The 17,657-nt window shown below is 51.1% G+C and overlaps 1 protein-coding gene across 4 annotated transcripts in view; it reads right to left on the reverse strand.

The window, feature by feature from the left end:
• Positions 1-17,657, reverse strand: part of ZMIZ1 (zinc finger MIZ-type containing 1) — a 247,006-nt gene that overhangs the window by 124,313 nt on the left and 105,036 nt on the right. The window lies entirely within an intron of this gene.

Raw genomic sequence — 17,657 nt, forward strand, 5'->3', positions numbered from 1 at the left:
TGTTCTGAGTGTGTGCAGAGAGCTTCAGCCGGTGTTAACAGGACACAGTGACTAGGGGATGAAGGGGACAATATTCTGCCACTTCCTGCTGTATACACATGGCCAGGGACACCACGGTGGGGGAAGGTCTGCAAGGGGAACATGCCAGAGTCACCCTGCTTCTAAGATCCAGACTCCATCTCAGCCAAGGGGACTTTGGTGGCTGGGAAGGCCCAGCTCTCACCCTGAGCATGGGCGAAAGAAAGCTGGTTGCTAGGGTCCCAATTAAAAAGTGTGACTTCTATGGCCATCCAGGGCAAGGATGTCAAGGCAAAGGGACCTGCTAAATCAAGGCCTGGGCCAGTTCAGGAGAAGCCTGACAGGAAGTACAAAGAACCTCTAGGCCTATAAGGGCTTCAGTCTCCTGCTCCCCTTTGGTTGTCTCAGCCAACCAGGACAAAGGGCCTACCATGTGTCCACATGTCCAGCAGGGGGCACTGTTGATGAGTCCAAGAACCCAAGAGCCAGAAACTTGCACTGTGGAAGTTTGGGGTATCTCCGTATCTCGGTATCTCTCTCCCTCTCTAAAATATTTATTTATGAGAGAAGAGAGAATCAGAGGATCACTCTGGAATATATTATTCCAGGCATTGAACAGGGCCCAAACTCAGGACATTTGTGTTTGCCAGTCCAGTCCTCTAGTCCCTTTTCAGTCAGGCCACTTGGGTGTTTTCCTTCAGCACAGTGAACACCTGAGAACTCCCAACCAAAAACTTCTCTAAGCAGGTCTCCCCATTCCTCACTCAGGATGGTGAGGAAGGAAGATGAGGTGGTCTTGAGTGGGCCTAAATAGGAACTTTTCCCTGATAGGCATGGCATCTGCCACATCAGAGATCCAGTAGGCCTTGGCACATGCTTGTTGAGTGGCTAACAGATCATTTCTGGAGCCTAGGGGGTGCTCAACTACTCAGGGAAGTTACAAGTTAACACCAGGACCCCTGACCCAGCTAGCAGCCATCTTGGGGCTCTTGGGAGCAGGGGGTACTTGGGACACAACTCTTGTTTTAGGAAAAGGAGGAGACAGAATTGTCTCCGTGTTGGCTTCTAGGCAGTCCTATTTGGAGGCCAGTAGCTGGTTTCAAAGATTCTCAGTCTCACCGATCAAAGGAATTTTGAGGTCCTCTGCCACCCTAACAACTCAGCTGCTTTTATGGTGGGAGGGGCATGGGATGAAGCAAATAGTTTGATGAAGGCTCCACAACACACCAGGGCCTGAGTCCTAGGCGGCTATTTTCCAAGGCCAGGTGGGTGACCAGCACACAGGACATCACAGATTGCAGGGACAACCTACTGTCACACGCACCTCAGTCTGTTAAGGAACAAAAGGCCAGACACTCACAGCTGAGGTGGTATTTTGAAATTCACCAGGATGAATTGGAACTTTGGATTATTAAGATCAGGCACAGGGTGGTGGATGCACCCCATGGAAGTAGGTCCAGGGCCTCGATGGCTTAGAACTCTGGGCATGGAGGAGGAGTAGTCTCCAGTCTTCCATTTGTCCCACACTTGCTACGTGCAGGCCCCAGGCAGGACCCGTGCACCAAGGCTAAGTTACTGAACCCTAAGAGGCACACCAAGGCATTTTGCCCTGGCTCATATAGCCAGGAAGATGCTGGGCTGAGTCTCAAACCTCTGCTTTTCTAACCCGAACATATTGTTCTTTTTATTCCTCTGAGAATAAGTCAGAGTCTCCTGAAAGTCATCACCCAAAGTTGTGACTTGGGCCCAAAGTGATGACCCTCTGGTTCTGTGTATCTTATTCAATCCCATAGGCTTACCTGTAAGGCCAACCGGGCCTCACTGGGCGACCCAAGCAGGAAGGGAAGTGGGAACACTCGTCAGCCAGCAGAGGTCACCCTCCGCCGCAGGAGTTGCCTTGCCTGACTGCTGCCTCCCTCTTCAAAACCTGCTCTCCTTTGAGACTTTACAAGATCCTACAAATCTTCTGTAGCTCTGCAGCGCCAGTCACCACCACCACCACCACCACCACCACCACCACCACCACCACCACCACCACCACCACCACTGGTGCTCCCTCCCAGCTGGAGGGACTGGGCAGCCTAGTCCACATGGCTGCCTTGGAAGTGGTCAAGTCCCCACCACTCTGGCCCCTGGTCCTCCCACCTGGTCTGGGCACCCAAAGCCTGAAGGAGATGCACAGTTGGTTAGCTTGGGGGCAGGGAGAGACTGGGGACTGAAGGGACAGTCCTCCGCCATGCTCCTGCTGTGTGCATGGGACAAGAAGCTTGGTTTCTTTAGCTCTCGGGTTCCCTATCTGTACAAGGCAGGTTAGCAGGTCTTTGGTAGCCTTCCAGTCTCCCACACTTGTGTCAGCTGGCTGGATAGTGCCATGCTGGCTGTGTGGCTTGGCTGGAAGTTTGCAAAACCTGTCACAAGGCCATAGGTCCAGCAGACTCTGGGGGAGCGGCAATCTGAGACACCAACACCTTCTCTTTCTCAGATCTATGCTTTCCCTCGGGTCTTAATCTCTGGCTGGCTGGGCTGAGTATGTGCAAGTTTCCTGATGACAACCTCTGGACTGGCCAAACTTCCATTTGACACTTCTCAGCACCTGGCATGGTGGGCACTGCCCTGTGGCATGGTCTAGTGCACAAGATGCCCCCAAGGCAAGCTGGCTGCTGGCTGTCTTACACACGGGGCTGCTCAGAGAGGCAATATGAGAGGTGCCTGGGCACACTTGCTTCTGTGGCCTCCGGCGGCAAGGTAGAGGCAGGGGCACATGGGAGGGGGAGAACTGGAACCTACTGGCTGTTCTAAAGTGGGGACATGTCTCCTGGTCTGAAATGCCAGGGTCAGCACATCACCTAGAACAGGCTCCTCTTGGGTCTCTTGGGATATGAGGCTTGGGATGCTCTGAATTGCTCCACAGAAATGAGGCACCTGGAGCTCACCTGGGGGGCCAGGCTGGCAGCAGCTGCACTAAGACCACTGCACTCCACTTTTCAATTTCCAGCCCATCCAGGCTAGTGTAGTCGGCCCCCTGTGCGTGCATGTAGCTGAGGAGGCATCTGCTATGTGAGCCCATACTTCTGTGTATTTGTATGCACCCCCTCCCTTTGCACGCTCAAGAGGAGGTGCGTGCACACTCTCGAGTGCTGGCACAGATGCACGGGAGAACACACATCTCATGACAGCTTGCACAGGCAAGTGGCAGAGTCCCCAGGGGAGTTGTGTGAGCAGTGGTGTGCAGAAATGATTCAATCACCATGCACATCTGCAGCTCAGGTCCCTAAGGGGAAGTGGCGCTGGAGGCAGGGGTGGGGGGGTGGGGGGCAGTACCTACAGCCTGCAGAGAACAGGCTGCATTCTGAGACCTTGCCAGGGCCACAGAATTGGGACCTACTTATTTTTCAGTCTTGAAGGAGTGTCTGGAGGACTCACCCTGGCCAGTCCCTTTACCAGCTCTGCTGTGGCCCTGGTGACCTGCCAGCCCTGCCTGTACCATCAGTCCTGGTCCTCCTCTGCCTGACCCCTACCTCCCACCACTCCAGCTGTATCTGGTGTCCCCCTGCCCTGTGGGGCTAGTTCCTGAGGCTGTGCTTCTGACTGTCCCTTGGCCTTGAATGCCTGGTCCCCTCTCATCCATCATCTGGTTCAATTGTCACCCTCTTTGCTGGTTTCCCCAACAAAGCTGCTTGCACCTACTTCTATGCCCCCAGTGTCTCTGTCTTCTGTTTCTACCTCAGAGTCCACCTCCCCATCAACTGGAATGTCTCCCAGTGACAAATCCCCAGTGCCCACCCCAGGGTCTGGGAGATGGTCAGTGTTCAGCAGTGCTCCCCAGAGGGTAGTCATGATCGGGTGTCCACCTGACAGAAGCTGCAACCCCAACCTTAATCAGAGAATCTCAGGCCTCTGGGGAAGGGGGAAGCCCATGACACATTCCAGGGGTTCCAAAAAGTGACATATGTACCAGGGGAGTAAGTACGACTTCATGTGGTTCACAGTCAAACAGTCCACATTTTCACTGTGAAGAATTTGGACTACAACAAATTACTCCTGGTACGGTTCACTCTGTAAAGTGAAGTCGAATCAGAGAACAATAGGAGACTTTAGTGGATCAAGAAAACTTTTTAAGCCCAGCCTAATTGGGGTGAGGGTGACTTAGACAGAAGCACTGACGTAATCAGGTGAACTTCTGATCTCAAAGGTGAAGCAGCAGAAGCTCAGAGAGGTACAGCGACGGCCTCTGATCATGCTCCCAGCTCTCAGTAGCTTGCCGCCAACCTGCTGCCTGGAGGCAGAGGACGAGAATGCTGGTGAAGTGAAGACAGTGGAGGGAGAAGGAGAGTGATTTTGCCCCCAACTCCAGGGATGTCAGGGAGGAAGGGAGGGCAGAGGGAGGGACCAGGCAGCCTTAGGCAGCTGCCCAGGGCCAGCTGCTTCCCATTCTCCATCAGTCGAGCAGCTGGAGCAGGCCCAGGTGGGCTAGAGGCCCTGCACTGGGCGAGTCCCTGGGCAGGGGGTGGTCCCTGAGTGTCACCCCTTCCCATGCTTCTTGGCTTTGAGGTCAGGGGAGGCCACTTTATCTCTCTGAGCCTTTGTCTTTATCTGTCCAATGGGAAGACACATTCTCTCCCTGCCCCTTGGAGGAGCTGAGTAAGTGAAGTCACTTGGGGAACAGTCTTCTGAAGAGGGAAAGTGTGATTTGGACAACAGCTCTCCCAGTCTAGTTCCATCCTCCTCAGGTCAGAGAATGGTCCTGCCAAGACACGCCCTAGCTGCACCATTCTCCCTGGCTCCTGAGTTCAGGTTCAGCACTCTAGGCTTCTGGAAGGGTGGATCCACTTCTCTTCTTGTCCCCAACCTCCCAGCACCCACTCTCACATATAAGCAGTAGTTTATGGGATAATGTAAAGTAAGCTTGGTGCTTCTGTGTGGATAATTCCTTAGGGTTGTTCCTGCACAATCTTGGCCCTACAACCTGTCTGGGACACAAAAGTTTAGGACTTACTTGGGAAAACACATGTTGGTGTTGAAGATGCCAGCCGGCTGTCCGGCCCAGCATTGGGCTGGTCATCCACACTTTGGGTGTGCCTCGGGGCTATGACATCTTAGCCGGCCAGGCCGTGCCTCTGGAACCAAATCCTCCTGCTACTAACCTCTTGCCCCACTCCCAAATCCCTGACCTCACAGTGAACTTCTGGCAGCTTCCCTCCCAAACGGCTAAGGAGGGCCAGTCTCAGCCATGGCACCAAGGCTTTGACCCTGCTTCTGGATTCTTCAGAGTGGAGAGAGAAACTAAATAACTATTGAACTTATATGTGTCAGACACTAGTTCCTCCAATTTTATCAGGCCACTGAAATCTCAAAATTCTACAGCGGAGTTCCAATTATTATTACAGTGTAACACAAAGAGACAGAGGCACTGTGAGGGTCAATGGTGTGCTCAAAGTTACAGTACAGAGACAAACAGTGCCAAGACTTCAACCTATTGTGATAGCAAAGGCCATGATGTTTTCTGTGCTGTGCTCTCCACAGGAGTGTGGCAGCCTTCCTCAGTGAGATATCCTTTCCAGTCCCCCCCTGCCCTGCACTTGAGGAAGGTGACTCACTGCTGAGGATGGTACGAGTCAGGGAGTCACAGTTATGGCTGATGCTCTCTGGTGCTGGGCCCAGACAGACCTTCCCTAGGACAGCAGTGCTCATGCTGTGGTCCGGACCTGGCTTTGTCTCAAGGCTCTTGCCTGCAATTACACAGCCTCACACACCATGCGGTCAGGGAGAGTGGGGGTTGAAACAGTTACTCTTTGGCACCTGGAGGACATAGAGAGACATGAGGCTGGAGACAGAATCAGGGCACCCTGACCACCAGCTGGCGTCCTCTAGAAAGCTGTATATTTTCTGCACTTTTTTTTTTCAATAGAGACAAAGAAGGCAGAGAGGCAGAGGAAAAAAGAATGCAAAAGCCCACTGCACCAAAGCTTTCTTTAACACAGTGGGCACCGGGCTCAAACCTGGGTTAGGCATGTGGTAAAGCAGTATACTGTTCAAATGAGCTATTTTGCGTAGTTTCTTAACTCTGAGCATAGAGACAAATACTTTTTATTTCCCCTACCAGGTTTATTTCTGGGGCTCAGTGTCTGCACGACTCCACTGTTCCTGGTGACCACTTTATTTATTTTTTAATTTTATCTTTATAGAGGATATATAGAGACAGACAGATAGAAGGTATGAAGCTTCCACCCTGCAGGTGTGAACCAAGGTCCTCACATATGGTAAAGTATGCAGTCTACATACTCAAAGAGGTGCATTCTACTTAACCTGGATCCTCATGGTCCCACATCCATGCACCGGGCATGCTGCAAGGGCTCTGGCTAGAGGCAGGGTCAACAGCATGCCCAGAATGCCACCCCTATTCCTGCACTCATGGTAGATATGGCTTGTCAGTCACGGTTCCCTTCCCACTGAGTCCAGACATACCCCCTCCAGCCAATCCCCTATGTACCCTTCTTTAGCCCACCACTTTTTTTTTGCCTCCAGGATTCTTGCTGGGGTTCAGTGTCTGCACCATGAATCCACAGCTCCTGGAGGCCATCCCCCTCCCTTTTGTTGCCCTTGTTGTAGCCTTGTTGTGGTTATTATTGTTGTTGTTGATATTGTTCGTTGTTGGATAGGACAGAGAGAAATGGAGAGAGGAGGGGAAGACAGAGAGGGGGGAGAGAAAGACATCTATAGACCTGCCTCACTGCCTGTGAAGCGACTTCCCCTGCAGGTGGGGAGCTGGAGCTTGAACCGGGATCCTTATGCCAGTCCTTGCGCTTTGCACCACGTGCACTTAACCCGCCATGCTACTGCCTGACCCCCAGCCCACCACTTTTAACTGGCACCCACATGGGACACAAACACTACGGGCAGCCCCATGTTTAAAAAGGAAAGGGCCCCGAAGTCCAGAGAGGGAGAACTCAGCCTGAGGCCATCCGGTTGTCTCGCCATGCACAGAGATGGGATATGTGTGACCCATCTGCTGACCTGTGCTCTTTCCACGACGCCACTAGTATGAGCCGAGCTCGCTCCTCCTGAGCTGGGAGCCCATGTGAGGATGACGCAGGGATGCCCACAAGTTCATGGACTCTCACATCACAGCCTCACACAAGTTTGCAGACAAGCATCACCCCAGTTTGCAGATGAGTAAGTTGAGGCTCAGAGATTTCTGAGCCCTTTTTGCTGATTTCTACACAGTTTCACAGCAAATCATGTTGGTTCAGGGCAGTAGGTCTTTGTCCTGGGCCTGTGCTTTTGTTTGGACTGTGTGTAATTTTTCCTTTATGGGTTGCTATGGGCTATCAACTATGGTACACACACACACACACACACACACACACACACGAAACAAGTATCAGAAAGCAGACATTTATTTGAGCTAAAGGTGGTTGGCAATTTTTTTAAAGTTGTTTTCTTTTTAAAAAATACTTATTTATTCCCTTTTGCCTTTGTTGTTTTATTGTTGTAGTTATTATTGTTGTCATCGATACTAGATAGGACAGAGAGAAATGGAGAGAGGAGGGGAAGACAGAGGGGGAGAGAAGGACAGACACCTGTAGATCTGCTTCACCACTTGTGAAGTAACTTCCCTGTAGGTGGGAAGCTGGGGGCTCGAACCAGGATCCTTACACTGGTCCTTGCGCTTTGCGCCACCTGTGCTTAACCCACGGCACTACCACCCGACTCCCAGTTGTTTTCTTTTTTATTCATTTACTTATTAGATAGAGACAGAGAGAAGCTGAGAAGAGAGGGAAAGGGACAGAGACACCTGAAGCCCCGCCTCACCGTTTGTGAAGCTTTCCCCCCTGCAGGTGGGGACCAGGGTCTTGAACCTGAGTTCTGTGCACTTAACCAGGTGTGCCACCACCTGGCTCCATAAAAAAATAAAGTTGTTTTCATGGTTTGAATCTGGAAGGATTCCAGGGCTCTGCTCAGGTCTATCCTAACAATTATTTGCAAATGAGGAAACTGACATATGTTGGGGGTGAGTGTGGTACAGGGTGCAGATGGCTGTTTCTGGGTCACAAGTGTGGCCATGGTTCATACCCCAGCCTTAGGTCAACTGCCCCATTCCTTCCCCCAATCCAGGGCCTGTCTAGGTGACAGGCTGGCAGCCTTAGGCTGCTCAGACAGGGGGGCCTGGCCTCAGCTCAAGATAGGAATAGGGCTCCCCACCCAGGAACAAGTATGGCCCCCACCCCACCTGAAGACTGGCTTCCTCAGTGTCTGCTGAGAGATAAACCTCACATGAGGTACTCCAAAGCCATATGCTGACCTAAGGCTCTAAGTGTACACGGCACTCTAAACGTTTACGAAACACTATAGTTTATAAGGCGTTAGTGTTCAAACCCCCTCTCACCTTGTAGAACCTCATCTCTCAGGGCAGCACAGCTGATGGCTAAAGACACCAGGTTTCCTGAGGTTCAAATCCTGGTTAGCTTCTCTGTCCTGGGCTTACGTAGTAACACCCTCTGTGGGCCCCAGGCTCCTGTCTATAAAACGGAAGCGATTGTTGTCTGTATTCACTCCAGAGGCCACTCTGGTCCTGAACTGAGCTAGTGACAAGGAAGCACTGAGCACAGCCCAGTGGGGGGGAGGGGGGCGGTGGGGGGGGCCCAGGTGGGCCTTATCATATTCATCACAGCAGGAGGAAGCTGAGCCTGGGAGCTGGTGCTCACTGGGGTGGCCTGGTGGTTAAACGACACTACTCTGCATGTTAAAGATCTTTAGCCTTTTATAAGAACTTATTTTTGAATTCTTTTTTTTAACTTTGCAACACTTTAAGCAGAAGTGTAAGGCCATACTCTGGATGGAGGAATGGGGGGGGGGTGCAGTGTGTTGCCTGCTTTGCTTGCCTTTGTGTAGACGGCTCTGGGGTCCTCCCCAGTCCCAGGACTCTCCACTCTGGGAGCTCAATCTGGGGCCTCAGAGGGCATGTGTGTGCCTGAGGCAGGGGTCTAGTGCCTATGGGCCAAAATGCCAGGTTGGTTAGCTGGAGGGACTTGTCCTGTGTAGCAAAAGTCAAACGAGGAAAGCTCTAGAAAGGAGAGTGGGAGCTCAGGAATTAGGAGTTGAGCGCTGCCACTCCAACACAGGTGATGCTGCTGAGGAACTCCTGCCCATCGGGCCACGGGGAGGGGGGAGAGGTGGCTGGAACACCACCCCCCCCAGCTGTCCTTCCTCTCAAACAGCGATGCCTGGACAAGGGACTCCATGGTCATCACAGTTTGGGGGAAAGCTGTACATTTTAATGATTTATTTTAATAATGAGAAAGAAAGGAGGAGAAAGAGAGAGTCAGAACATCATTCTGGCTATAAATAACTTTTCTTATTTTTTTCTTTTTGGTTGTCACCACTCTGGGCTAACTTTTGTTTTTTTATGGGTTGATATATATATATATATATATATATATATATATATATATATATATATATATTCTTCTCTCTTTTCAAGTTCATGTATTTTAATTTTCTATATTCCACATTTGAGTGAAATCATCCCATAGTTGTCCTTCACTTCCTTGCTTACTTCACTAAGCATGATCACTGCCAGTTCCATTCATTTTGTCCCAAAGGACACAAAATAGTCTTTTTAAACTAGTGAGTAGTACTCCATTAAGTATATGTTCTAGGCTGATTTTTTTTTTCCAGGTAAAGACAAATGCATATGGAGAGAGAGAGAGAGATAGAGAGAGAGAGAGAGAGAGAGAGAGAGAGGTTGACTGAGGCGACCACACCAAAGCTCCCCCCCGTGCTCAGATCATGTGGTGTACAGAGGCTCAAACCAGGACCATGCACATGGCAAAGCAGGTGCCCTCCTGGTAAGAAAGCTGCATGTTCCATGCTCCTCTGGAAACCAGGATATTCCCCAAATCAGCTGGATCCCTACACATACTTTTTTCAGTGGATACATTTTCAAATTCCACATTACCCCCTACGCCCCCCATGATGGCTCTGAGAAGTTCTGACCTGGGGGCCAGCCACTGGTGTCTGTGGGAAGAGAAGACACAGGGTGCCTTCGCCCCCATCCTGGCTTGGGGTCCTGGATGCTGAGCTCAGTATCAGAGCCAGCTTCCTGAAGCCACCATGTCCCTCACTCTATCAGCTAAGAGCCTCCCTAAAGGGGCCCCACCCCCAGCCTGGCTTAGGTCAGAGAGCTAACATCTGCTTCCTGAGGGTCAAAGGCTAAAGTAGAAAGGTCACATGAGCTGCTGGATGTGGAGACTAGGCTAGCTGGGGAGACAGACCTTCTCCCACCTCTCAGAAATCTGAATCTCAAAGATTCCCCCTTCACCTCCCACAGACAAAGGTGGCCAGGACAGTGATCCTCTCCCTAAGGCCATGGGGAAGGTGACCCTCTTGCAGCCACTAGGACTCAGGCTGTCATTATGAGCAACGAGAACACGGTGTCATTCGCTAGGAATCTCCTGCGGTAGGCACTCTGTTGATGTGAATTATATTTAGGCAGAGGGGCCTGGACCTTCTACTGATGGGGCAATGAAAACTGGAGGTGACAGAGAAACTCTCCCCCCCCAAATTGGGTCGTAGAACCAGATGTGGCAGACATCACAGTCTAGCACCTGCCCCTCCATACCTTTCTGGGGCTGGAGGGCACCTCCAGTTTTGTCGTTTGCTGGGTGCCCCTCCATGCAGCTCTGCACTGCCTGGGCCCAGTCCACAGCTAACCACAGGGCCATGAGGCAGTGAGCACACAGCTGGCCACTCTGTTCCTGAAGGATGGGGCTGGCTAGGATGTCACACACTTCTCCCTGTACCACCCCCACCCCAGACCTCTGAGGGTGGCAGAGGGCACTCAGCATGGCACTCTGCACTGACCTCTTCAAATCCAGTCAGCTCCTGCAATCTTCACAGCCACCCAGCTAAGTGAACAGAGCTCCTCAGGCTTTACAGATGAAGCAACTGAGGCCCGGAGAGGCTATATAATGTGTCTAAGGTTACACAGCAGGCTAGTGGAGTTGCTGGGATCAGAACCTGAGCCTGTCACACTTCGATGGACCTGCCTAGTTGGCCTGACAAGGGGCTAAGCCAGTGTGTGGAGATGGGGCTCCTGCCAGGCCCAGCCCCTGTGTCATTGGGGGCACTCAGCCTCTTAAATGTTTGGCCTTGGAGAACTAGTGACTGGATGAGGTGATTCCCAAGGCATCCTCTAGTCTGGTTATCTGGTTGGAGGCTGAGCGAAGAAAGGATCAAACAAACAAGCAACAAACAACCAGTAAGCTGTTATCCTTGACTTCCAGAGGCCTGAAATCTAGGTGAAGGCACACAGGGCCCATCACAAGGGCTAGATTATGAAGAAGGCTCAGGGACTTAGGCTCCCAGTAGGGGCAGTGTGGTGGGGCAGAGGGCCCAGCATGGGGGGTGGGCTGAGAAGGGGCAGGGACAGCCTGTCTGCTTTTGCAAATCAAACTATATTTTGATTGTGCCCTTTTGACCAGGTCTGGCCAGTCTGCATGGCAGGTGGCATTAAGATCATTCTTAAGGGAGAAGGTACTGAAATGAAATAGGGCGCACACAATTCATCTGCTTTTTAATTAACTCGCCCTGCTGCCTTAAGTGATTCCCTGCTTACGCTCATTCTTTTGAAAATTCCAAAGTGCTATTTCTGACCTGTGATTTACTATTGCCGTACGTCTCTATAAGCAGTGTTTTAGCTTAAGTGGCAGTTGCATATTAATTACAAAGTTAATTATGTGCTGTGTAATCATGCTGTAATTCATTAGTTTACTCTACACTCTGAGAGCCTCATGCTAATAGCAAGATCTGACAGAGGGTTTCAGAAATCACCACGAAAGATCCACTGAAAATCCAAAGCAGGACTGACACAGGCTTGAGATCCCAGACACTTCCCAAAGACCCACATGCCCCCCCAAGGCTGTTTGCCGGGCAAAGCCAGCATCCAGCACACAGCAGCCAGGCCCTGTCAAGCGGCACATAGTGGGAACATGCACTGCCGGCAAAGCCTCCTCCACTTCGGGCGGCGGGAAGCCCAGCTGGCTCTTGTTTTCCCCCCACGGAAGTGCAGGGACAGAAACCAAATTTGTTTAAAATTATTTACGGAACAGAGAGTCACTTCTAGGTGAAAAACTAACTGCTCAGATCACTAAAACAAAGGGGCCCTGGGAACGCTGGGGCAGGGCGGGGTAGGAGGGCAGGCTGGGAGGGGCCTCAAGAGGAGCAGGTCTCAGGCACTGGGGGTGAAGGGGGGCATGTCTGGGACTTGGACCACTCTCTCTTTGCATCCTTTATGTCCTTTCTCTTTTCTGCTGTATCCAAAGTACCTGGGGATCTGCAAGTGGATGCTGTTACAATTCTCCCTCCTTTCTGTTTTTTCCCTTTTAATTCCTAACAAAATGATCCATGGTGGTTATTGGGGGCCTGGCTAGGCATCCTTATCCTATGTCTTAAAAAGAAAATATTTTAGGTGATCCAGGAGGTGAAGCAGTGAATAAAGCACTGGACTCTCAAACATGAGGTCCCAGGTTCAATCCCCAGCAACACATATACTAGAGTGGTGCCTGGTTCTTTCTCTCTCTATTTTTATCTTTCTCATTAATAAGTAAATATACAAACAAAAAATTTTTTTAAGAAAAATGTTTTAGTTATTAAGAGAGAGGGAGAGGGCTGGGGAGACAGCATAAGAATTATAATGCAAGAAGACTTTCATGCCTGAGGCTCTGAGGTCCAGATTCAATCCCCAGTACCACCTTAAGCCAGAGCTGAACAGTGCTCTGGAAGAGAGAGAGAGAGAGAGAGAGAGAGAGAGAGAGAGGGAGAGAGGGAGAGGGAGAGAGGGAGAGAGGAAGAAGGAGAGGGAGAGGGAGAGAGAGAGAATCTAAGTATCATTCTGGCATATGCAGGACGAGGGGTTGGAACTGAGGACCACATGCTTCCAAGTTTCTTGCTCTGCCACTGCGCCATATCCTGGGTGCCTGGCTCTACTCCCTGTGACAGTAGGGCTGCGAGCAGCAGGAATTCAAGTCACACTGTAATGCCTACAACCCCACTGAGGTCAGGACCCTCTTCTGCAAAACAGGTGAAAGCTCTCTGCTTTGTACAGGGGTCAGGTGATGACTGGCGAGGATACTCCAGCCCCTGCCCCACTTTGATGCTCAGGGCATTTGTCCTGGAACCAGGCACAGAGTTGTCAGCCATGGGAGAATCACCCATGATACCTTCAATGGCATTTAAAAGTCAACATGAGTAAAGGCAGACCTGCTGTAACCCCCATGCCACCACCATCCCAGTTCTTTCTGCCAATCTGAAGATCAAGTTTCACGCCCTTGTTGCATGAGGGGACACAAAGGCTGTGACCCTCCTGGGGCATAGAGATCTGGTAGCTGAGACCCTCTGTTTTCCAAATATAAACCTGCTTGCTTTATTTTTTGCTGACAGCTGAATGGAAAAAAAAAAAGATGTGTAAGTCCTTCCCCTCCTGGCTCCAGTCAACAAGAGGAGAGAAGGATTTGGAGCCCCAGCTGGCATGGGAGGAAGATAAATAAGAAAAAACAAAACATGTCCTTGTGCTACAGAGGAATGTTTAAAAAAGAGGTGAGACACACAAGGTCAGGGGCAGATTTCATTTTCTGTAATTTCAGCAGGCTCAGGGAGGAGGCATGATGCTGCCGACTCGACAGTTTCGAGGGGAATCAGTTTTGGAGGGAACTCATTTGGGGTGGGGGAAGAGGAGGGGGGCACGTCTTAACAGCCAAGGCTGTGTGGTTTCCTTTCCAGGGAACACATTGGTTTCCCCGGCAACAGAAAAGTCCAGCCTCCAAAGTTCTGCCGGGAGACTGAGGCTTGGCCTGGGATGCTCCCAACAATTACGCACGGCTGAGGCCTCCCTTCCCATCCAGGTCAGGGAGCTGGGTGGGAGAGGTGCGAAAATGTGGGCTCTGCAGAAATGTGGGCAGCAGTTCCTGTCATTCCCCCACCCCCAACCCTACTCTCCCTGCTCTCCTGCAAGCAGCTACTCATCCCCAGATCACTGCTTTCCTGGGCTTCATGGCTGAGCAGGTAAAAATGCCAGAAGCAGCCTGGAAACTAGCCTGTGTTTGATAGCACTGAGGACCCCGAGGGAACAGTGAAGGCCAAGGGGTGGGTGGCTGATCTGATGGCCCAGCAAGGCCAGGCTTCATGACCAGCTTGTTTCAGGGTAGCTGGCATGAAGTGGTGTGTGTGTGTGTGTGTGTGTGTGTGTGTGTGTGTCGGGGGGTTGTTGAATCATGAGAGAAAGTATGTATCTGTATTCCTGGAGTCCTCTCCCTCCAAGCGTACTGGCTCAAGTGGCTCCAGGGGACATCTATGAATATTAGAGCCTAAAGAGTAATATTTTTACATCAGGCCTGAGCTGATGCCATCAGGTGTGCATTGGGGAGGTAGAAGGGAGGGAGAGGAGAGGAGGAGGCAGGGGTGGTGCTAAGTACTCCACACACAGCATCTCCTTTAGTTCACTTATAGCTGTCTGGTGGAGCAGGCACAGTTATCTCTCCCTGGAAGGAACCGAGAGGGAGCCCTGCCTAGCACTCCAAATGGGTGTAGTCCCTACACCCCACCTCAAGGCTGAAGTAGCTATAGCCCAAGCTGTAATTTCCTGAGGGCCCAATGTAGTAGCCTTTACAAGAGTCATCTCCTTCTGGCCTAGAACAGCCCTGTGAAGTCAGTAGTAACCATCTATCTTATAGATGAAGGGCCAGGGGGGCAGTAGCATGTCCAAATTCACAGGGAGCAAGAGGCAGAGGAGGCACACAAGTCCTTCCTCTAGTGCCAAGTCCAGGCTTCTGTTCATGGACAACAGTCACCATGACAACAACCAAAGCTTCCGGAGGTCTTGCTACGTGCCCATGGTGCTTTAAACTTATGGGGACACCAAAGCACAGAGCTCTGTAAGCAACATGATTAAGGTCACACAGATAGTAAGGGACAGAGTTTGAACCTCACTAGGCAGACACCCAAGCTCACACCCTCACTCCATGCCATGCACTATTTTTCCACTCACTGGGACATCCTGCCTCCCAGACTGGAGCTCTTGATTCCAGAAGGTTCTGGGATGCCATAAAGCCAAGCAACAGTTTCCCCCTATGCTAGAACACATGCTGGGAGAGGGGAGAACTGCAGAGCCCTTTCTCCTGCCCTTAGGGAAAATGGAGCAGGATGTGGACTGTATTTCTATGTGGGTGTTTCAATATCTCTCTCTCTCTCTCTCCCCCTCTCCCTCCCCTCCCCCTCTCTTTCTGCCTCAGGAACATGCTAGACCCAGGGTGTATGCGCAGCTGATTTACAAGCCTCAGAGAACAGGGAATTACAAATATTACCACAAATCTTCCCTCCCAAGTACATGTGACAGCCTGATATGCTCTGAATTCCCAGAAGAGGCAGGCCTCCACCTACCCTCAGGTCCCTCCTTCCCCCTCCTCCTGCAATGGTTTTGGGGACCAAGACCCCCAGGGTCCCTCTACTGGTGAGTAGTCAGATTTAGCGGCTTGCGTTTTGCTCATCAGAAATGGTGTCGTTAGACCTGTTTGTGGGGAGGCTGTGGGAAGTACCTATGAGCCACAGCTCACCCAGCCATGTGGTGCGACCCCCGGGGGTCGCACCACATGGCTGCCTGACACGCTGCTCAGGTGGTGGGGGGCAGCATCCACTAGCCAGCCCCTACAGAATGTGAGAGCAACCACCCAACATCTTTTGAACAAGTGCCTTGCACTTCATACTATACTTTAATTTATTTACATATTTTTAAATTTATTTTTGAAATAATGTATAATACTTTAAAAATTATTTTTATTTTAAAATACTTTATTTATTTTGAATAGAAACAGAAACTGAGAGGGGAGGGGGAGACAGACAACACATGCAACACTTCTTTACTGCTCGTGAAGCTTCCCTCCACAGGGGAGAATTGGAGGTTTGAACCCTCCTAGCCCTCGCACACTGTAATGTGTTCACCAGGTGCACCACCATCTAGGCCCTATAATTAGGTAATCACTTATTATTTCTAATGAGACACACACATAAACACACAGAGTCCAGAGTACTGCTCAGTTATGGCTTTGGGTTGTGCAGGGGATGGAGCCTGGGACATCAGAGCCTCGGGCATTAAAGTCTTATACGTAATCATTACTTTGTCTTCTCAATCCAACACATAATATTTAAAAAAAATCACTTATATTTTTATGAGAGAGAGAGAGAGAGACAGAGGCAGAGGCAGAGACTTACAAGAGAGCACTGCTCAACTCTGCCATATGGTGGTGCCAGTGATTGAACACGGGACCTCTGGGCCGCTGGCATGCAAGTTGGGTGTGCTGCCACTGTGCAGTCTTCCCACTCCTCCTTATTTATTACTACTCAAATCAGATGAGAGAATGAGAGAGAAGTCAGCACCACTCTGCTACATACCATTGCCAGGGCTCCAACTAGAGGTAAAAGGCATGCAAGTCGTGTGCTGCACCAGCTGTGCTGTTTCTCCAGCTGCTGTGCTGAGTGTTCTAGGTTTCTCATCCAATCATGCCATCACCCTCAGAGGCAAGGTCCAGTGACTTGGCCCCAGATGCAGCCACGGGCAGCCTGCTTCCAGCTCTGTGCTGGCAAGCACTCTATGGTGTTCTCTCAAATCTTAGGGCCCCTCCAATCCTTAAACCCCATGAGGGGTCTCTCAGGCCTATATCTAGCATATGAATTCTCCTCCATTCTTCTGAGGATGGTAATGGGGGGGTGACTTTGAGGCTGATTGGGGCTTTGAGGCTGATTGCTTAAGCTCAAACCAATTTCTGATTATGAACTTGAAGAGGTTTCTGGCTTTTGCATGCTCAGAAGCAATGCTGTCACAGTCCTAGTTGGGGGAGGGAGGGTCATAGTAGCAGCCCTGAGATGGGGGGATGGGGACACTCTGATGGCAGAGCAGAAAAGGGATCTACGTCTTTCCCCCAAACCCTGCAGAACTCTCCACCTTGGTATTTTCTGTCTGGACAACTAGTTAGTTGAACTTGCCAGAAGGATGATTGAGGGGATGGATTTAAATGAACAGGAGAAAGCTCCCGACCCCCTTCCCCGGCCAAGACAAGTGCAGACACATTCAGACACACATACACAGAGAGAGAGAGAGAGAGAGAGAGAGAGAGAGAGAGAGAGAGAGAGAAATGCATGCCTATGTACAAAGCACACACATGCATATACAGTGCCAGGGTGACACTAGGTTACAGAAGTCCCCACCCCATGCAGACAGTCACCCTTGCAGTGAGGTGTCTTCTGGGCCTGGCACTATGGTGAAAACCCTGGCTCCTCCCCCTCCAGCTCAGACTCCCTCAGCCTCAAACCTATAATCTTGGCCAGGAAAATGACAGCCTTGCTCAGCAGCTGCCCTCAGTTGGGCTGGGTGGGGAGCCAGGCGGTGGCCACAGTGGTGACTAGGAGGCGGGTCCAGGGCACACAGCCACAGAGTCAGGGAAGGTCAACGGCAGGGGACAGATGCCATTGGAGTTGTGGACTTGGAGCGGTTGGGTGAAGAATGGGAGGGAAGAGCAGGCAGGAGCAGGCATAGGCTGGACTGGGGCGGACCCTTCTAGGGACAAGCCCCAGAGAGGGCAGCAAAGACT

Source organism: Erinaceus europaeus, chromosome 1 (assembly GCF_950295315.1).
Source record: "Erinaceus europaeus chromosome 1, mEriEur2.1, whole genome shotgun sequence".
NCBI lineage: Eukaryota > Metazoa > Chordata > Mammalia > Eulipotyphla > Erinaceidae > Erinaceus > Erinaceus europaeus.